This window comes from Nyctibius grandis, assembly GCF_013368605.1.
Source record: "Nyctibius grandis isolate bNycGra1 chromosome 34 unlocalized genomic scaffold, bNycGra1.pri SUPER_34_unloc_1, whole genome shotgun sequence".
NCBI lineage: Eukaryota > Metazoa > Chordata > Aves > Nyctibiiformes > Nyctibiidae > Nyctibius > Nyctibius grandis.
Window position 1 is genome coordinate 65,997 of NW_027167468.1, and position 18,593 is coordinate 84,589.

An 18,593-nucleotide genomic window follows, 5' to 3' on the forward strand; every position below is an offset into this window, starting at 1 on the left:
ATAATGTTATTGTGTTTGTGACCTCAGGAAGCTGTGGTGTAGTTAACCTAAGACTTTTAGCCGTCTACAGACCATGCAACCAATAATACATTCGCAGGCTTATAAGAAATGTCGGGCGCCAGTCTCTGGATTTGATATATTTCACTCCTCTGCTGTTTCTGCTTCCCTGTGATGAGTGTTGCGGAGGATTGAAACAGGAACCAATCTTACAAGGCAGTTGAAGAGAGAACTAAACAGCTGTATGCTCTGGTGAGAAAAGACAGGTTCTTCAGCTAGCTTCCAGATGAGCCATTAGCACATGTAGCTTCATACCAAGATCAGATAACACCTACTGCCAAAAAAAAACAACCCCAAAACAACTCCCAAGCCCCCAAAAACCCCAACAGACGCATTAGGACAGAATCTGTGCTCTACAGCGAATGCTTCTAGTCTCGGAATACTTCCTTGTAGTCACAGATTGGTCAGCACTAGGTGACTGTCTGCCTACATGTCTGTCTGAGTCAAGTTTCTTGTCCCTCTTCAGTGTCAGAAAATTCAAAGAGTTGTTCCCATTTGCCAGACCAAGTCTGAGTAAACAAGGAGGAGTCTACTGTTGATCCTTGTTCATTGAATAGAGGTCATAGGAGCTTGAAAGGCTTGTCTACTGCAGCAGTGTTTTACGCTCCAGGAATCAGACCTGAGGCTATGCAACAGTGCATCTTTTTCTTTGTATTATGGTAAAAAGTCACGAACATGCCTTTTGGAACCTGTGTCACTGTGTTTTTATGAATGTGTGTCAAACTCGTGTCGCCATTGCCTTCAAGGCTCGTTTAAGTCTGCTCAAGTAATTAAACATAAAGATAAGTTTGAATTATGCTTTTTAATACCATCTTTTTTTATACCATGTCAGCAGCTGCTAAACCTAGTGCATCAAATCATGGAGCATGTCTTTACCTTTGTCCTACACAATGCTTGTGGACGGACAGCATGTACAGTCTCTACTTTCATATCAAAGTGTGACCAGTGCATCTCATTTGAAAAGTGTCTTCCTATTTTTACTCTTCCATAAAGTCGTTACTTAATATCTTCCATATAATGGACTTCCTTAACGTAGATTTGCTTGCCCCAGGGTGGAAAATTTAAAACATTGATATTATTTTCCCCTTCCCCTCTGCACCAACTTTGAGGGGGGACTGGCTCTTCATACATGAATAAAAGTTGACATTTCTAGCTGGTAAAATTAATCTCTGACAGCTTTATGGAGTTTTAGTACTTTATCTGGTGAAACTGTCTTTTGGAATGGTGGAAGTCCCGTTCAGGACAACTTCTTTTTTGAAATTGTTTTTAGTGACTATTCGTTCTATAATAAAAGTAAGATTCTTTGCTTAAGCTTCATGGTAGGTTGTCAAAGAGATGGTTTTGATTTTTCTTATCTACTCTGCACGTGTCTGTTATTTCAAGAGTTACTTGATAAAATAGAATGGACTGTGCATGCTTCAGAGCAAATTTCAGCATTTTTCTTTTTAGTAAAGAAATACAATTTTTTTTTAACTTGTATATTTTTTTAGAGAGCCTTGATATTTATTTGTATCGTTTCCTAGAACCGTTAAGAGAAAGCTTGTCTCTTCCCAGATTAGGTGAACAGCATGTATCCTATGAAACCATATGAGAAGGTGTTGCTTCATGCCAGTTCATTTTAGCGCTTTGAGAGTTTAGGAAATTTGGGTAGGATGTGGTATGATCATTTTTTTGGAGGTGTTTTTTTTGTTCAGCGGCTGTTGTGTTTTTTTTGTTGTTTTTTGCTTGGTGCTTATTCTTAATTGTAGAGCTGCTAGCGGTCCACAATACACACACCCATGTGTTGCATGGTAGACAGGTTGAGTGAATGCTGTATTTGAAAAGACATTATATTAGTTAATGCCTATTTTCCCCTTTTGCTGTTGACTGTGCTTGCTGAAGGAACTGTGGGATATTGCACCCATTAGTCTCTGGCAAGATTAGAGGAGGAGCTGGGAAGAGCTGTGGTTTGAAAGAAGATTGTTAATCACTAAGAAGTTCTCATAGTTCCTAGAGAGGGGTGCCTACAGATAACACCTCTCGACAGAGCTTTAGCTACTGTAGTGCCATGATTCTCTAACTTCATCGGTTCTGTTTTAGGTCTTGCATTTGAAAACTTACATCCAGCCAGAAAGTGTGCATGGGTGGCTTTTTTTTTTTTAACTCCTTTTAATATTCACATTGTTTTGTCCAAGGTAATTTGCAGTTGTCCTGTATATTCAGTCATCTCAGACAGTGGTGTTTCAGGAAAAGGAAAGGTAAGCTTGCTATTTTGTAAGGCATTTGAAAATTGCAGGTGATGACGAGTGTGTCAGAATACGGTTCTGTGAAGTGCCAGAGTGGTTTTGACTTCTAGTTGTTAGTTCTGCTGTTATTCTAGTCTTTCTTCCACTTGGCTAAAACAAAGGGCTGAAATTGGCATGTGCTGATGGGTAGAACTTGCTGCTGCTCTGTGCAGTGATGTGTTTTGCTGTAGAGGAAATTTATTCACTAATTAGAAACAGCACAGATTAAGTCTGTGCAGTGAAGTTCTTGTAATTAGTTAACTTCGTCCATCAGAATGCTCGAGGTCCTCACTTGAGAGAGAGCAGCTGCCAGAAGCTCTGTATTAGACCACTGTGGCAAGATCCTTCCTAGAGTTCAAAGGAAGCTGGCTGTAGAGAGAGCCAAACTTTACCATTTGGCTTCATCGGTCTTAAGAGAAGTTAATTTTGGGGGGAATACGATATAATGGACGACTAACTAAGTGTAATCGCTTCGATTACACAAGGTTGATTTTTTTTTTTTTTTTTTCCCCTCTTGCTTTACAGTCTCGAGACCAAAGCCTTTATCAACAGGAACAAACCAAGTCAATGCAGGAAATGTGCTTACTTTCATCGGTAATGTATTGTGCAAAGTTCGAGAAGTACCGAGAGGAAATGAGCAGAAACCCAGTTTCTCACAATGTGATCCGTAAGCAGCCTTTTAACAAAGTGTCATCCTGAGCTACATATTTGGAGAGCGAGACAAGAATCCACGTGACTTATGTCAGTGTTTTGGAGGGAAGGTACTGATGCCGAAATTATGCCCCAAAAGGCTCTATGAAACTGCTCAGAGACAAAGTTTAGTCTTTAAGCAGCGAGGTATTTATTTTAGGCAACGTTGGGGAACCCCGGGCTCGTGCCGGACAAAAGAGTTCCAAAGCAGTCCGTGGAAATCGGACTATTTATACAATTTGCATAAGAGATTACAACATCTTTTCATGCATATTCATATTATTGCAACATTTAATTATAATATTCATAGCAGGTGGAGTTAAGGCAGAGTTATAGGCGTGGTCTTCAATTCGGGGAGATTTTGAGGGGTCGTTCCGTTCTTCAGCTTCATGAACCCAGTGTCCTTTCATCATCATCTTCACAAACTCTTGAACTTTCCTTAATTTGGATGGTTTCCCTATGTACCTGGCAAGGATTCCTAGTGTCTTGGCAAGAATACTTGATTTCTTGGCTCATCCTTTTTCTTATCTTCCCTTTTTATATATATGTTAGCATAGTATTGCCAAAGCATACATTGAGCTGTTTGATTCACCTCCTGAACTAACTTCTCCACTTCAGGATGCACGAGCATTGCCTTGAGAAGCTTAGTATCCATACCTATCTGTAGCTTTGGTATCTCATGATATAAAGTATATCCAGCTTCGATTAATTGCTGGGTAGTTATAGGAGCGGTATAGTTAAAGTCACAGCTTATAATTGTAGTGAAGTTACATACACAAAGGTTAGTATCATTAGTCGTTTCGTGACAATTATCTATGATAACATCTTTGCAAGCGGTTCTAATACAAGCGCATCCATTCCCTATATAAAATACTTGTGACCGGGCTCTATTGTGTGGAAGCATTTCAAAGGTACATGCGCTGTCTTCAGCATCTAAGCATAAATCTTCAGCTTCTATAATGGCATTTTCGCAGATATAACCTAATTGTCCTTTAGGGATATATGTTTCTGTACTAACTGACTGCCACTTGTTCTTAATATTGTTATAATTTGCCCATACGTTATGGTCTATAGGTTTCACAATGACGTTCTGATGTATAGCTCCTAATGTTAGAATAGGAAATTTAGCCCTTTCTTCTGCAGTGTTGATAGTAAGGATATAAGCCTCAATGTGTTCGTGTTGTGGTTCATAAGTAAAGTTTACTAGTTGCCACCAGGCTTGGTGGTCTTTTTCAAATTGTGTAGTGGAGCTATCTTTTAGTATTATCTCTCTTATTTCTTGAGGTAATATGCTTGACATTCCTTCTCTCAATATTCCTGCTGCCACTGATTGTACCCATTGTTGCGTCTGAATGCACTGGATAGCAAGTGCAATTTCTTTGCTAATATCTCCGGTATAATCAGCAATTTTTATGAACCAAGCGTTCCAGCCTCTGAGGCTTTGCTGTATGAACGGTTGACAATCTTTCTGTAAATGTGTAATGTCTGTCTGAATGTTTATCTGCACTTTCTTCAGAGAATATGTGGGATCTAACAGCAGTTTTAATTCGTTCGATTGTCTTATCACCTGAGGCCCTATAAAAGTTGAATTATGTATTTCTAAATCTCAAATTCTGGGTGAGGGGCAGAGGTTGGTAGTGCGCGTGCACTAGACCACAGTCCTCCTGGAATAGGGTCTTGGGATAATACAATACTTATCAAAAGTCCGATGATCAGCGCTGAAAGGGTTTGAGAGGGAGCTGGATTCATGATGTCGGGTCTTCTTGCTTATTTTCTGGAGCTTTCTTGGCTCGAGAATAGTGAATCCATGTAGGCCGCTCCTTGATCCGAATCGCGGTGAAGGTGGTCAGCAGCACTTGGAAGGGTCCCTCCCACTTTTCTTGCAGGGGTTTTCCTAAAAGATTCTTAACATACACCCAATCACCGGGATTAAACGGATGTAGTTTACAGTTAGGTTGTTTGGGCTGATGTTCCATTACTGCTGTGGCATTTTTATAAAAATGTTTTCCTACTGCAATTATATAATCATATATATATTGATTACCTATTTGGTCTATAGCATCGCTATTTACAATTTGCATAGCATAAGGTCTACCATACAGGATTTCAAACGGGCTCAACTTTTCTTGTGATCGAGGTTTGACCCTCAATCTAATCAGAGCAATAGGCAAAGCTTGATACCATTGTAAACTGGTTTCTTGGCATATTTTAGCAATTTGTTGTTTGATAAGATGATTCATCTTTTCTACTTGCCCACTGGCTTGTGGCCTGTAGGGTGTATGCAACTGCCATTTAATCTGCAATGCTTTGCTTATTGCTCTCACAACCTTTGCACAAAAATGTGAACCTCTATCTGAAGAGATACTTTTTGGTATTCCAAACCGTGGTGTGATTTCATTTAACAAAACTTTAGTTACCTCTCTCTCTTTATTTGTCCTGCAGGGGAATGCTTCAGGCCACCCAGAAAATGTGTCAGTTAGTACTAACAAATATCGATACCCTCCTTTTCTTGGGAGTTCAGAGAAGTCAATTTGCCATACTTCACCTGGAAATTTGCCTCGATTTATTGCTCCTTGGTGTATTTTGATTCTGGTATTTGGATTATTCTTCAGGCATCGTTCGCATTGTGATGTGATTTGCTTCACGGTAGTGAATAATTTTGGTCCTGCTATTCTAGCTTGCAAATATTGATAAAGTGGATCCAAACTCCAATGAGCCTTTTCATGTTCCGTTTTTACAAATTGCCAAATTAATTTCCCTGGTATTATTAGCTGTCCCGTTTCTAATTGACCCCATCCATTGTCTAACAATTTGCCTCTGTTCCTTTGAATCCACCTATGATCTGATTCCTGATAGTCTGGTTGAAAATTAGTGCCTAGCTCCCCTGGTACTAAAGCTGTTATATTCACTTCTTCGGTCCTTACAGCAGCTAATTTAGCCTCTGCATCCGCTTTCCTATTTCCTATTTCCGGAACAGTGTTATCTTTCAGGTGTCCCTTGCAATGCATTATGGCCACTTGTGCAGGGAGTTGGACTGCTTCTAACAATTGTAGAATTTCTTCTGCATGCTTGACAGTTTTCCCTTGAGCAGTTAGCAGTCCTCTGTCTTTCCAAATTGCTCCATGAGCGTGTACGACTGAGAAGGCATACTTAGAATCTGTCCAAATATTAATTCGTATGCCCTCTGCCAGTTCCAAGGCTCGGGTAAGAGCGATCAGTTCTGCCTTTTGGGTTGAGGTCCCTGCGGGTAAAGGATTTGATTCAATTACCTCCTCCGTTGTGGTCACCGCATAGCCTGCCATCCTTACTCCTTGCTTCACGAAGCTGCTGCCGTTGGAGAACCAGTTGTCCGCACCTTCAAATGGCTCTTCTTTGAGGTCCGGGCGGCTGGAGTAGACCGCTTCGATAGTTTCCAGGCAGTCGTGCTCGATTGGTTCTGCTGACACTCTTCCCTCTAGAAATGAGGCTGGATTCACAATGTTAATGACTTGAATGGTTATATCGTCTGACTCAACCAAGATTGCTTGGTATTTTAGGAATCTAGAAGGTGACAACCAATGGCCTCCCTTTTGTTCTAGTACTGCGGATACAGTGTGGGACACTAACACAGTCATTTTCTGGCCCAACATCAGTTTTCTGGCCTCTTCTATGTTTGTGATTACCGCGGCCACTGCTTTTAGACAGCTGGGCCATCCTTTGCTTACTTCATCCAACTGTTTGGAGAAATAGGCCATGGCTCTTTTGTGTGGTCCCAATTGTTGTGCTAGAACTCCTAAAGCCATCCCTTGTCGTTCATGAGAGAACAGCCAAAATGGTTTTGTTACATCTGGCAGGCCCAAAGCCGGGGCTCTCATGAGTTCTTGTTTCAGTCTCCTAAAAGCTCCCTCTGCTTCGGGAGTCCAGACTAGGATACTCTTAATTTCTTTTAATAAATCATACAATGGTTTGGCGAGTATTCCATATTGATAGATCCATAATCGGCACCAACCTGTCATCCCCAGGAAGGCTCGAAGATCTCTCACCGTTTCTGGTCTATGCATTTGGCAGATGGCTTCTTTTCTTGCTGTTCCTAAGGATCGTTGTCCTCTGGAAATTTCATATCCCAGGTATACGATTTCTTTTTGCACCAGTTGCACCTTCTGTTGAGAAACTCGATATCCGCTTAGACCCAGGAAATTTAACAGAGAAATAGTCCATCTAATACACTCTTCTTCCGTCTCAGTTGCTATTAGTAGATCATCTACGTATTGTAGAAGAGTACCATCTCCCTGTGGCCTTTCCCATTGTTCTAATTCCTTGGCTAATTGGTTCCCAAAAATTGCTGGACTATTTTTATAGCCCTGAGGTAACACTGTCCAGGTTAATTGAGTCTTTCTCCCTTTGTTCACAGATTCCCATTTGAAGGCAAAAATCTTTTGGCTTTCTGGGGCTAAGGGAAGGCAGAAGAATGCATCTTTTAGATCTAACACTGTAAACCAAATTAAATTGTCTCTTAATTTAGTTAGGAGTGTATAAGGGTTGGCTACCACTGGATGTAGTGTTTTTGCTATTGCATTCACAGCTCTTAAATGTTGAACTAGCCTGTAAGTCCCATTTGGTTTCTTAAGTGGCAAGACTGGTGTATTACAGTCTGATTCGCACTCTATTAATAACCCTAATTCTAAAAATTTGTGAATTATTGGTTCGATTCCTTTTCTATCTTCTAACCTCAGTGGGTATTGTTTTCTCACCACTGATCTTGCTCCAGGTATAAGTTCAATAGTGATAGGTGTTGCCTGTTTTGATTTCCCAGGTACGTCAGTAGCCCATACCAATGGGTATATTTCGCCCATGATTCGCTCGATATTATGACTTTCAGGTTTTGGTTCTACACAACTGATCGCCAAGCTTAAAGCCGTGATCAGTTGTTCTTCATTTATCTGGAATTCAAGTTTGTCTTTGTTGAATTTTATTACAGCTCCTAAATTTTCTAATAAATCTCTTCCCAAAAGTGGTCTACGAGCATCAGGCAGGTAGAGAAATTTATGAATTACTACACTTTACCCAATTTTGAGTTCTAATGGTTTCAAAGGAAAGCTTTCTCAACCTGCCCAGCTGCTTCCACAATGTTAACATTTTGTTTGCTTATTGGCAATAAGGTCTGATTCAATACTGAAAATGTGGCACCTGTATCTACTAGAAATTCTACAGTTTTTCTCTCCTTTCCCTAGCTGCATTTTTACCAAGGGTTCTGCTAGGGAAGATTCCCCTCATTCCAGTCAGTTAGCTCCTGTGTCAGTAATCATTACTGATTTCAGTTTGAGACAAGCCTTTTTCCAATGCGCCATCTGTTTATAATACACACATTGATCTTTTCGGGAGGGGTGTATTTCCCCTCGGTGGGGCATTTGCACTTCGTCTCACGGCGTTAGTGTTATTCCCCGGTAAGTTCCAGAGGGTCTCTGGCCCCTGCGGTGCGCAGAGCAGCCGCTGCAGCACCGGCAGCCGCTGTGCCCTCACTCTCCCTCTGAGTCTCCCTATTTCTATACGCCTGCCATGCAGTCTCCAGCAACCTCTCTAAATCTCTCGCATCCATTCCTTGCACTTTCTGTAGCTTCTCCTAATATCATCTGCCGATTGTCCCAAAAACAGAGATCCACTGTTCCCGGCAGAATTCCAGCCAGAATCAGAGCCTGCACCTGGGTTCTGACCGCTTTCACAAACACCACATCCAACATTGCATCCGCATCCTCCCAGTCAGGATCCTGGGTTTTCGCAATTAGTTCAAATCCTTTAGCAACCTTTTCAGGATCATCCCGATAATTCCCCGCAGCATCTCCTTCTCTATCCCCTCCTCCGATCTTTCATTCTGTGCACCAACCTTTAAACACTTTTGTACAATGCTACAAGCCAAACAACATCCTTTTAACCTCCCTTTTTTTTCTTTTTTTTTTTTTTTCCTTTTTTTTCCCCTTTTTTTTTCTTTTTTTTTTTTTTTCCCTAATCACCAGGACCATAGGGTCCTGGGGTGCTAAATTAATTCCACATTCCTTTTGTCACCCTTTACTCTGGGTGATTCCAGAGAGTAAAGAACATATCTGCATAACCCACTTCATCCCATTTTCTTTCCCTTCTTAAAAATAACAGAAGTTGTCAACTGTCGGATGTCTCTGCGAACTATAAAATACACCTTTTACAGGAAATGCAGTTAAGATGTTATGAATACCTGTCTGTGAGTATGATAGCTGGTAAGATATTATTCACTCTTATTGCAATCTCTCCTCATACAAAACTTTATAAACATATTACAAGACGACACACAGCAAACAAGGAAGCGAAAGCGAGCTGAATTACACAGGAATCACATAAAACACAAACAATACGGGATTAGATTTTCCCATTTAAAATTTATAAAACACAAAGGCAGGGACTGGGGCCTGAACACTTACACACACACACACACACACCCCCCGACAAACAACAATTAACAATTACTATAAACACAGTTTTCCAGGTTCCCACATTTATCAATCACTTTGTCCTTCTCCGGCTGTTTCCCTCACGGGATAACAGAACCACGGATCCAGACTCTGCACTTGCTTCGTACGTATTTGTACGTCTCACTCACACAATCACACAAATTCAGATACAAAGTCAAGTTACCATAAACAAATTTTCCTCTGAACATTCACTCGCCCCCCCGCCAAAACCTCGGGGAGACCAACAAAGGTATAGAGATTACAAAGTTAACAACAGCAGCTGCTACTTCCCATATAAAATTTTAAACATATAGAGACTGGATTCTACAATCGTTATCTCTACCTCATTCCAAAGATTCCTCAGTAAAAAAAAAACAAGGCTTTCCTGGGTCCTAAAGACCCTTTGTCTTAAATCAAATACGGAAAAGCAAATACAAATAATGACAACACAGAGCAAAGCGCCTTTTACACTGCAGTGGTGGGACTCTAACCCACGGTTCGCAGGACTCTAACCTGCTGAGGTGGGACTCTAACCCACAGTTCGCAGGACTCTAACCTGCTTAGATGGGGGACTCTAACCCCCTTAGGGGACTAATGCAGAGGGCGTCCCCTCCTGCTTCCCCGGGCAACCACGTCCGGTCCCCACCTTTTCTTTACCTCATGAGTTTAAACAAGAAAAAAATATAAATACCTCTGAATGTAGCAGAAGGTCCTTGTCCACCGGCGTGTGAAGCCAAGGGGTTGGGGAGACTTTGTCGACAGAAGATCAGTCGGGGGGGCCCCACAAGTGTCCCCAGGCCCCCCGGATTACAGCACAGCGGAGCGGGAGCCTCCTGGCTGGCTCGCCAGAAATGATGCCGAAATTATGCCCCAAAAGGCTCTATGAAACTGCTCAGAGACAAAGTTTAGTCTTTAAGCAGCGAGGTATTTATTTTAGGCAACGTTGGGGAACCCCGGGCTCGTGCCGGACAAAAGAGTTCCAAAGCAGTCCGTGGAAATCGGACTATTTATACAATTTGCATAAGAGATTACAACATCTTTTCATGCGTATTCATATTATTGCAACATTTAATTATAATATTCATAGCAGGCGGAGTTAAGGCGGAGTTATAGGCGTGGTCTTCAATTCGGGGAGATTTTGAGGGGTCGTTCCGTTCTTCAGCTTCATGAACCCAGTGTCCTTTCATCATCATCTTCACAAACTCTTGAACTTTCCTTAATTTGGATGGTTTCCCTATGTACCTGGCAAGGATTCCTAGTGTCTTGGCAAGAATACTTGATTTCTTGGCTCATCCTTTTTCTTATCTTCCCTTTTTATATATATGTTAGCATTTTTCAGCTTTCTCTGTTCCTACTTCATGTCATAGCGTCCTAGGCCATGTCATAGCGTCCTGTTCCTTAGTGAATTATTACCTCCGCTTGTTAATACTAAATTCTCTAAGTTTTTGCTTAAAGCCTACATTTAAACTTTAACTCTCTGATTCCTATATTGCTACACTCTATTCACTTTCCTGGCTTCAGTACACCTGAATAAAACTTGCTTTGGCTTTTTTGCACATAAAATATGTAACATTTAAGACTCAATACCGCATAAGTATTGGCTGGCAGGGATGATACTGTTGTGGGTGTCTATTACAGGCCACCGGATCAGGATGAGGAGGGTGATGAGGCCTTCTACAAGCAGCTGAGAGCAGTCTCGCAATTACAGGGCATGGTTGTCGTGGGGGATTTCAACTACCCTGATATTTGCTGGGAGGCCTACTCAGCCAGCCATCCCCAGTCCAGGAGGTTCCTCCAGTGCGTTGATGATAACTTTCTGATGCAAATGGTGGATGAGCCAACTAGGAGAGGAGCGCTGATGGATCTTATCCTCACTAACAAGGTTGAAGAGGTGAAGGTTGAGGGCAGCCTTGGTTGTAGTGACCATGAGATGGTAGAGTTCAGGATCTCATGTGGCAGGAACAGAATAGCTAGCAGAATCACAACCCTGAACTTCAGGAGGGCCAACTTTGGCCTTTTCAAGCAATTGCTAGGGGAAATCCCATGGGAAAGGGTACTAGAAGGTAAGGGGGCCCAAGATAGTTGGTTAGCATTCAAGGACTGCTTCTTCCGAGCTCAAGATCAGAGCATCCCAACAGGTAGGAAGTCAAGGAAGGGTACCAGGAGACCTGCATGGTTGAACAGGGAACTGCTGGGCAAACTCAAGTGGAAGAAGAGGGTGTACAGATCATGGAAGGAGGGGCTGGCCACTTGGGAGGAATATAAGTCTGTTGTCAGAGGATGTAGGGAGGTAACTAGGAAAGCTAAGGCCTCCTTGGAATTAAACCTTGCAAGAGAGGTCAAGGACAACAGAAAGGGCTTCTTCAAATACATTGCAGGTAAAGCCAACACTAGAGGCAATGTAGGCCCACTGATGAATGAGGTGGGGGTCCTGGAGACAGAGGATAAAAAGAAGGCGGAGTTACTGAATGCCTTCTTTGCCTCTGTCTATACTGTTGGAGGCTGTCCTGAGGAGCCCCGGACCCCTGAGGCCTCAGAAGAAGTCAGGATAGAGGAGGAATCTGTCTTGGTTGATGAGGGCTGGGTCAGGGACCAATTAAGCAATCTGGACGTCCATAAATCCATGGGCCCTGATGGGATGCACCCGCGGGTGCTGAGGGAGCTGGCGGAAGTCATTGCTAGGCCACTCTCCATCATCTTTGCTAAGTCGTGGGCAACGGGAGAGGTGCCTGAGGACTGGAGGAAAGCGAATGTCACTCCAGTCTTCAAAAAGGGCAAGAAGGAGGACCCGGGTAACTATAGACTGGTCAGCCTCACCTCCATCCCCAGAAAAGTGATGGAGCAACTTGTTCTTGGTGCTGTCTCTAGGCACATCAAGGATAGGGGGATCATTAGGGGCACTCAGCATGGCTTCATCAATGGGAAGTCATGCTCAACCAACTTGATAGCCTTTTATGAGGATGTTACCCGGTGGATAGATGATGGTAAAGCTGTGGATGTGGTCTATCTTGATTTCAGTAAAGCGTTTGACACGGTCTCCCACAGCATCCTCGCAGCTAAACTGAGGAAGTGTGGTCTGGATGATCGGGTAGTGAGGTGGATTGTGAACTGGCTGAAGGAAAGAAGCCAGAGAGTGGTGGTCAATGGGACAGAGTCCAGTTGGAGGTCTGTGTCTAGCGGAGTCCCGCAAGGGTCGGTTCTGGGACCAGTTCTATTCAATATATTCATTAATGACTTGGATGAGGGATTAGAGTGCGCTGTCAGCAAGTTCGCTGATGACACAAAACTGGGAGGAGTGGCTGACACACGGGAAGGCTGCGCAGCCATTCAGAGGGACCTGGACAGCCTGGAGAGTTGGGCAGGGAGAAACTTAATGAAATATAACAAGGGCAAGTGTAGAGTCCTGCATCTGGGCAAGAACAACCCCATGTACCAGTACAAGTTGGGGACAGACCTGTTGGAGAGCAGTGTAGGGGAAAGGGACCTGGGGGTCCTAGTGGACAGCAGGATGACCATGAGCCAGCAGTGTGCCCTTGTGGCCAAGAAGGCCAATGGCATCCTGGGGTGTATTAGAAGGGGTGTGGTTAGCAGGTCAAGAGAGGTTCTCCTCCCCCTCTACTCTGCCCTGGTGAGGCCGCATCTGGAGTATTGTGTCCAGTTCTGGGCCCCTCAGTTCAAGAAGGACAGGGAACTGCTAGAGAGAGTCCAGCGCAGAGCCACGAAGATAATTAAGGGGGTGGAACATCTCCCTTATGAGGAGAGGCTGAGGGAGCTGGGTCTCTTTAGCTTAGAGAAGAGGAGACTGAGGGGTGACCAGACTGAGGGGTGACCTCATTAATGTTTATAAATATGTAAAGGGCAAGTGTCAAGAGGATGGAGCCAGGCTCTTCTCAGTGACATCCCTTGACAGGACAAGGGGCAATGGGTGCAAGCTGGAACACAGGAGGTTCTGCATAAATATGAGGAAAAACTTCTTTACAGTGAGGGTGACCGAACACTGGAACAGGCTGCCCAGAGAGGTTGTGGAGTCTCCTTCTCTGGAGACATTCAAAACCCACCTGGACGTGTTCCTGTGTGATATGGTCTAGGCAATCCTGCTCCGGCAGGGGGATTGGACTAGATGATCTTTCGAGGTCCCTTCCAATCCCTAACATTCTGTGATTCTGTGATAAGTAAGATTTGGAGAGAGATTACTTTTGCTATGATAATCTTATTTATGTAGATGCATATATTTACATTATGATACATGTGTTTCCAGGACTTAAGCTAGCTGAAACTAAAACTCTGATTACTATCAAGCTTTTGGCATCTGGATTTTGATAGACTCGATTGTGCGATCAAACAGCAGTCTTTTACCGCTTCCTGCCCAGTTTCTGCCTTTTTTACATAAAACCAGGCAGGATTATAAAGAGCGGAAAAGAGGGTAGTAGTTTGATGATTTGCCTGCAGGTTCTGTTGTCAAATAACCTTGAATTCTGCTGTGTTTTGACTTCAGGGGAAGGCCAGTTCAGAAAGTCAGTTCCATTTTCCTTTCAATTCTAGTCCTAGAGCTGCAGAACCACCAGTCATAACACATCCTCGCCCTGATGCAGAGTTGCACGAGACATTGGTTGGGCCACTATTTTTCACAAAAATGTTCCTGGTATAGTAGATCTACAGAATGAATATTTCAAAAGGTGTTGCTTCTCATATAGGTGTGTATATACTTTCTGTGTTGCAGTGTTCTGTTTGAAGAAATGTTAAAGAAATGGTCAAGTTCGGGACACAGCTAAGTGGAGAATTTGAAGTGGTCACAGCATTGAAATGGAGATGAATTTTCTTCTAGCATGAGAATCACATCACTTTTGCAACATACTAATGGATTACTCTTGCCTCAGAGGCAGTGATTTGGGAAATTAGGTATGAAATGCAAAGGAATAATTAAAAAAAAGAAAATGCCTGTAACTTGTTCATGGAGCTGATACATCACCGAACAGTGGGGATCGACCCATATTTCTTGTTCATTGAACGTTTTTGTTGTGTATCATCTCATCTCAGATTTCTTGAACTCAGCATGATTTTTTCATTCATTTGTTTATTTTCAGTTTTAAATTGTGTATCTTAACAGATTGCTGGATTCAGTGGTTCATCCTGTTCCTTCATGGTCTGCAGCACAGTCACCATGCAGAGCTTCTACTTCATTCATGGCATCCAGCCTGCTGAAATCAAAGATACATGGTTCCAGCTCACAAATGAATTTTTCAGGAGCATCACAGATGAATTTACTAGAGACTCCTCCTGTGGTTAAGATTCACATCTTAAAAACACAGTAACAACCAACCAGACCAAAAGCAGGTGAACTTTATTTAAAATAAAGCCACCAAATTATTTAACACAAATGCTGTTGAATTCAAATTGTGGACTATTCGCAGTGTGCATGTGGTTATTGTATATCTAGTCCTTTTGCAAGCAGTACGTTGGCAACAGTCTTCAAGAGGGAAAGTTTGGTTCTAATTGAATTGCAGTATGCACGTTGTCCCGTAGCTTCGTGAAATACACTTGTTTTTATTGCAGGGAACAAAGTAAGTTAAAATTGGACTTCTCAAAATACCTAGACACTTAAATATGCAATTTGTAGCTTAACCATCTCATTAAGTGCTCAGTCGCTCTGTATAGTTTGACTTGCATACCTACAAACAAGATGTATATGCTTCAGTTTCCTTAATCCAGTGAAATGAATGACAACCGAGTGATGTCCATTAAGTGATGTGAGTCTCTGTCAAATTCAGTGATGGCTTTTTGCAGTAATTTTAGATATTAATTGTCTGTGTTAAACTGTATTTCCATTCACTGCCATCGAACTCTTATCGTGCAAGGAAGTAACACTTGACCTATCTTCTTGGTGCTGAGCTTTTTGCTTTTGCCTACCTGAACAAAACAGCTGTGATCTTTGTGAATTATAATCTTTGTCTTCTTATTAAATACTTCCCATATCATTAAGCTAGTTTCGTTCTCCTCCTCTTAAACTGTTTCAATACTGTAAAATCTTTTTTCTTTTTGAGGTGAGGTAAGAAGACCTGAACACTTCTAGATGAAGATCTGCAGGTACAGATCTGCAGGCATACAAAACCGCCTCAGTTTCTTTAGCTGTATTGTGTGTTTCCAAGTTTACATTCAGTGGTGATCTGAAAGGCAAAGCGTCCTCAGTTTCATCTAGCTCAGTTTGAAGTTACTCTGTTTGGTAATTAATAATGCATTAGGAGACATTTTTTAACTGTACGTTACTGAAGAGAGTGCATCTAAGGCACTGGCCTCAAAAGAAGCACCTGAAACATCACCATATAGTGAACGACATCCATCAGGCAATGTTCAACCCAGCTACGATCCTATAGCTAGAAGAAATGCTGGGAAGGGGGCACAAAAATCTCTTGGCAGACACAGAATCTCTCTCCACTCCAGGCAGATATACATGCAGGTGGGAAAGTAGAAATCCTTGCTGCTCCTACAGGCTGGGGGAAGAGTGGTTAGAAAGCGGCCCGGCGGAAAGAGACCTGGGGGTGCTGATCGACAGCCGGCTAAACATGAGCCAGCAGTGTGCCCAGGTGGCCAAGAAGGCCAATGGCATCCTGGCCTCTATTAGGAATAGTGTAGCCAGCCGGTCTAGGGAAGTGATCGTCCCTCTCTACTCAGCACTGGTGAGGCCGCACCTTGAATCCTGTGTCCAGTTCTGGGTCCCGCACTTCAAGAAAGGTGTTGAGGTGTTGGAGCGAGTCCAAAGGAGGGCGACCAAGCTGGTGAAGGGTCTGGAGGGTCTGACCTATGAGGAACGGCTGAGGGAGCTGGGGTTGTTTAGCCTGGAGAAGAGGAGGCTCAGAGGTGACCTTATTGCAGTCTACAACTACCTGAAGGGAGGTTGTAGTGAAGTGGGAGTCGGCCTCTTCTCCCGGGCAAGTAGCGATAGGACAAGAGGACACAGCCTCAAGCTTGGCCAGGGGAGGTTAAGGTTGGACATTAGGAAGAATTTCTTTTCAGAAAGGGTTATTAGACATTGGAATGGGCTGCCCAGGGAGGTGGTGGAGTCACCATCTCTGGATGTGTTTAAGACAAGACTGGATGTGGCACTTAGTGCCATGGTCTACTTGACAGGGTGGTGTCAGGGCAATGGTTGGACTCGATGATCCCTGAGGTCTCTTCCAACCTGGTTGATTCTGTGATTCTGTGATTCCTAGGAGAAGACAAGAAGAGTTACACACGCCAAATGAGAAAAAAAGAGATTGATCAAACACCTACCGAGCCACATGAGGAACAACCACACCCAGAACGACAGGAAGGGCAGCAGGGCGTCGGGGCAGAAAGAGATGATTAATATTGGAGGCCTTCCCCCAGGCACGGGATGGCAGTCCTTCGCTGCCTGAAGACGTAAAACTATCAGGACGTGATGATACATCAGGAACTTGAACAGATCCTATTATACAAACATGCCCAGTGTGCAAATATGGCCGCAGATAACTAAGCAGTGGAGTTGTTAGGCAATGCTTGTAACCAATCTAGGCCAAGCTGAAAAGACTATGAAATCACAGAATCACAGAATGTTAGGGATTGGAAGGGACCTCGAAAGATCATCTAGTCCAATCCCCCTGCCGGAGCAGGATTGCCTAGACCATATCACACAGGAACACGTCCAGGTGGGTTTTGAATGTCTCCAGAGAAGGAGACTCCACAACCTCTCTGGGCAGCCTGTTCCAGTGTTCGGTCACCCTCACTGTAAAGAAGTTTTTCCTCATATTTATGCAGAACCTCCTGTGTTCCAGCTTGCACCCATTGCCCCTTGTCCTGTCAAGGGATGTCACTGAGAAGAGCCTGGCTCCATCCTCTTGACACTTGCCCTTTACATATTTATAAACATTAATTAGGTCACCCCTCAGTCTCCTCTTCTCTAAGCTAAAGAGACCCAGCTCCCTCAGCCTCTCCTCATAAGGGAGATGTTCCACCCCCTTAATTATCTTCGTGGCTCTGCGCTGGACTCTCTCTAGCAGTTCCCTGTCCTTCTTGAACTGAGGGGCCCAGAACTGGACACAATATTCCAGATGCGGCCTTACCAGGGCAGAGTAGAGGGGGAGGAGAACCTCTCTTGACCTGCTAACCACACCCCTTCTAATACACCCCAGGATGCCATTGGCCTTCTTGGCCACAAGGGCACACTGCTGGCTCATGGTCACCCTGCTGTCCACTAGGACCCCCAGGTCCCTTTCCCCTACACTGCTCTCCAACAGGTCTGTCCCCAACTTGTACTCATACCTGGGGTTGTTCTTGCCCAGATGCAGGACTCTACACTTGCCCTTGTTATATTTCATTAAGTTTCTCCCCGCCCAACTCTCCAGGCTGTCCAGGTCCCTCTGAATGGCTGCGCAGCCTTCCCATGTGTCAGCCACTCCTCCCAGTTTTGTGTCATCAGCGAACTTGCTGACAGTGCACTCTATTCCCTCATCCAAGTCATTAATGAATACATTGAATAGAACTGGTCCCAGTACCGACCCTTGAGGGACTCCGCTAGACACAGGCCACCAACTGGACTCTGTCCCATTGACCACCACTCTCTGGCTTCTTTCCTTCAGCCAGTTCACAATCCACCTCACTACCCGATCATCCAGACCACACTTCCTCAGTTTAGCTGCGAGGATGCTGTGGGAGACCGTGTCAAACGCTTTACTGAAATCAAGATAGACCACATCCACAGCTTTACCATCATCTATCCACCGGGTAACGTCCTCATAAAAAGCTATCAAGTTGGTTAAGCATGACTTCCCGTTGGTGAAGCCATGCTGAGTGCCCCTAATGATCCCCCTATCCTTGATGTGCCTAGAGACAGCACCAAGGACAAGTTGTTCCATCACCTTTCTGGGGATGGAGGTGAGGCTGACCGGTCTATAGTTACCCGGGTCCTCCTTCTTACCCTTTTTGAAGACTGGAGTGACATTCGCTTTCCTCCAGTCCTCAGGCACCTCTCCCGTTGCCCACGACTTAGCAAAGATGATGGAGAGTGGCCTAGCAATGACTTCCGCCAGCTCCCTCAGCACCCGCGGGTGCATCCCATCAGGGCCCATGGATTTATGGACGTCCAGATTGCTTAATTGGTCCCTGACCC

The 18,593-nt window shown here is 43.8% G+C and overlaps 1 long non-coding RNA gene across 1 annotated transcript; it reads left to right on the forward strand.

The window, feature by feature from the left end:
• The first annotated feature begins 2,229 nt into the window (after positions 1–2,229).
• On the forward strand, positions 2,230–14,847 carry LOC137677036 (uncharacterized). Its single transcript, XR_011050209.1, has 3 exons — positions 2,230–2,294; positions 2,847–3,082; positions 14,577–14,847. It is a non-coding gene; the product is annotated as an uncharacterized lncRNA (long non-coding RNA).
• Positions 14,848–18,593: the final 3,746 nt, after the last annotated feature.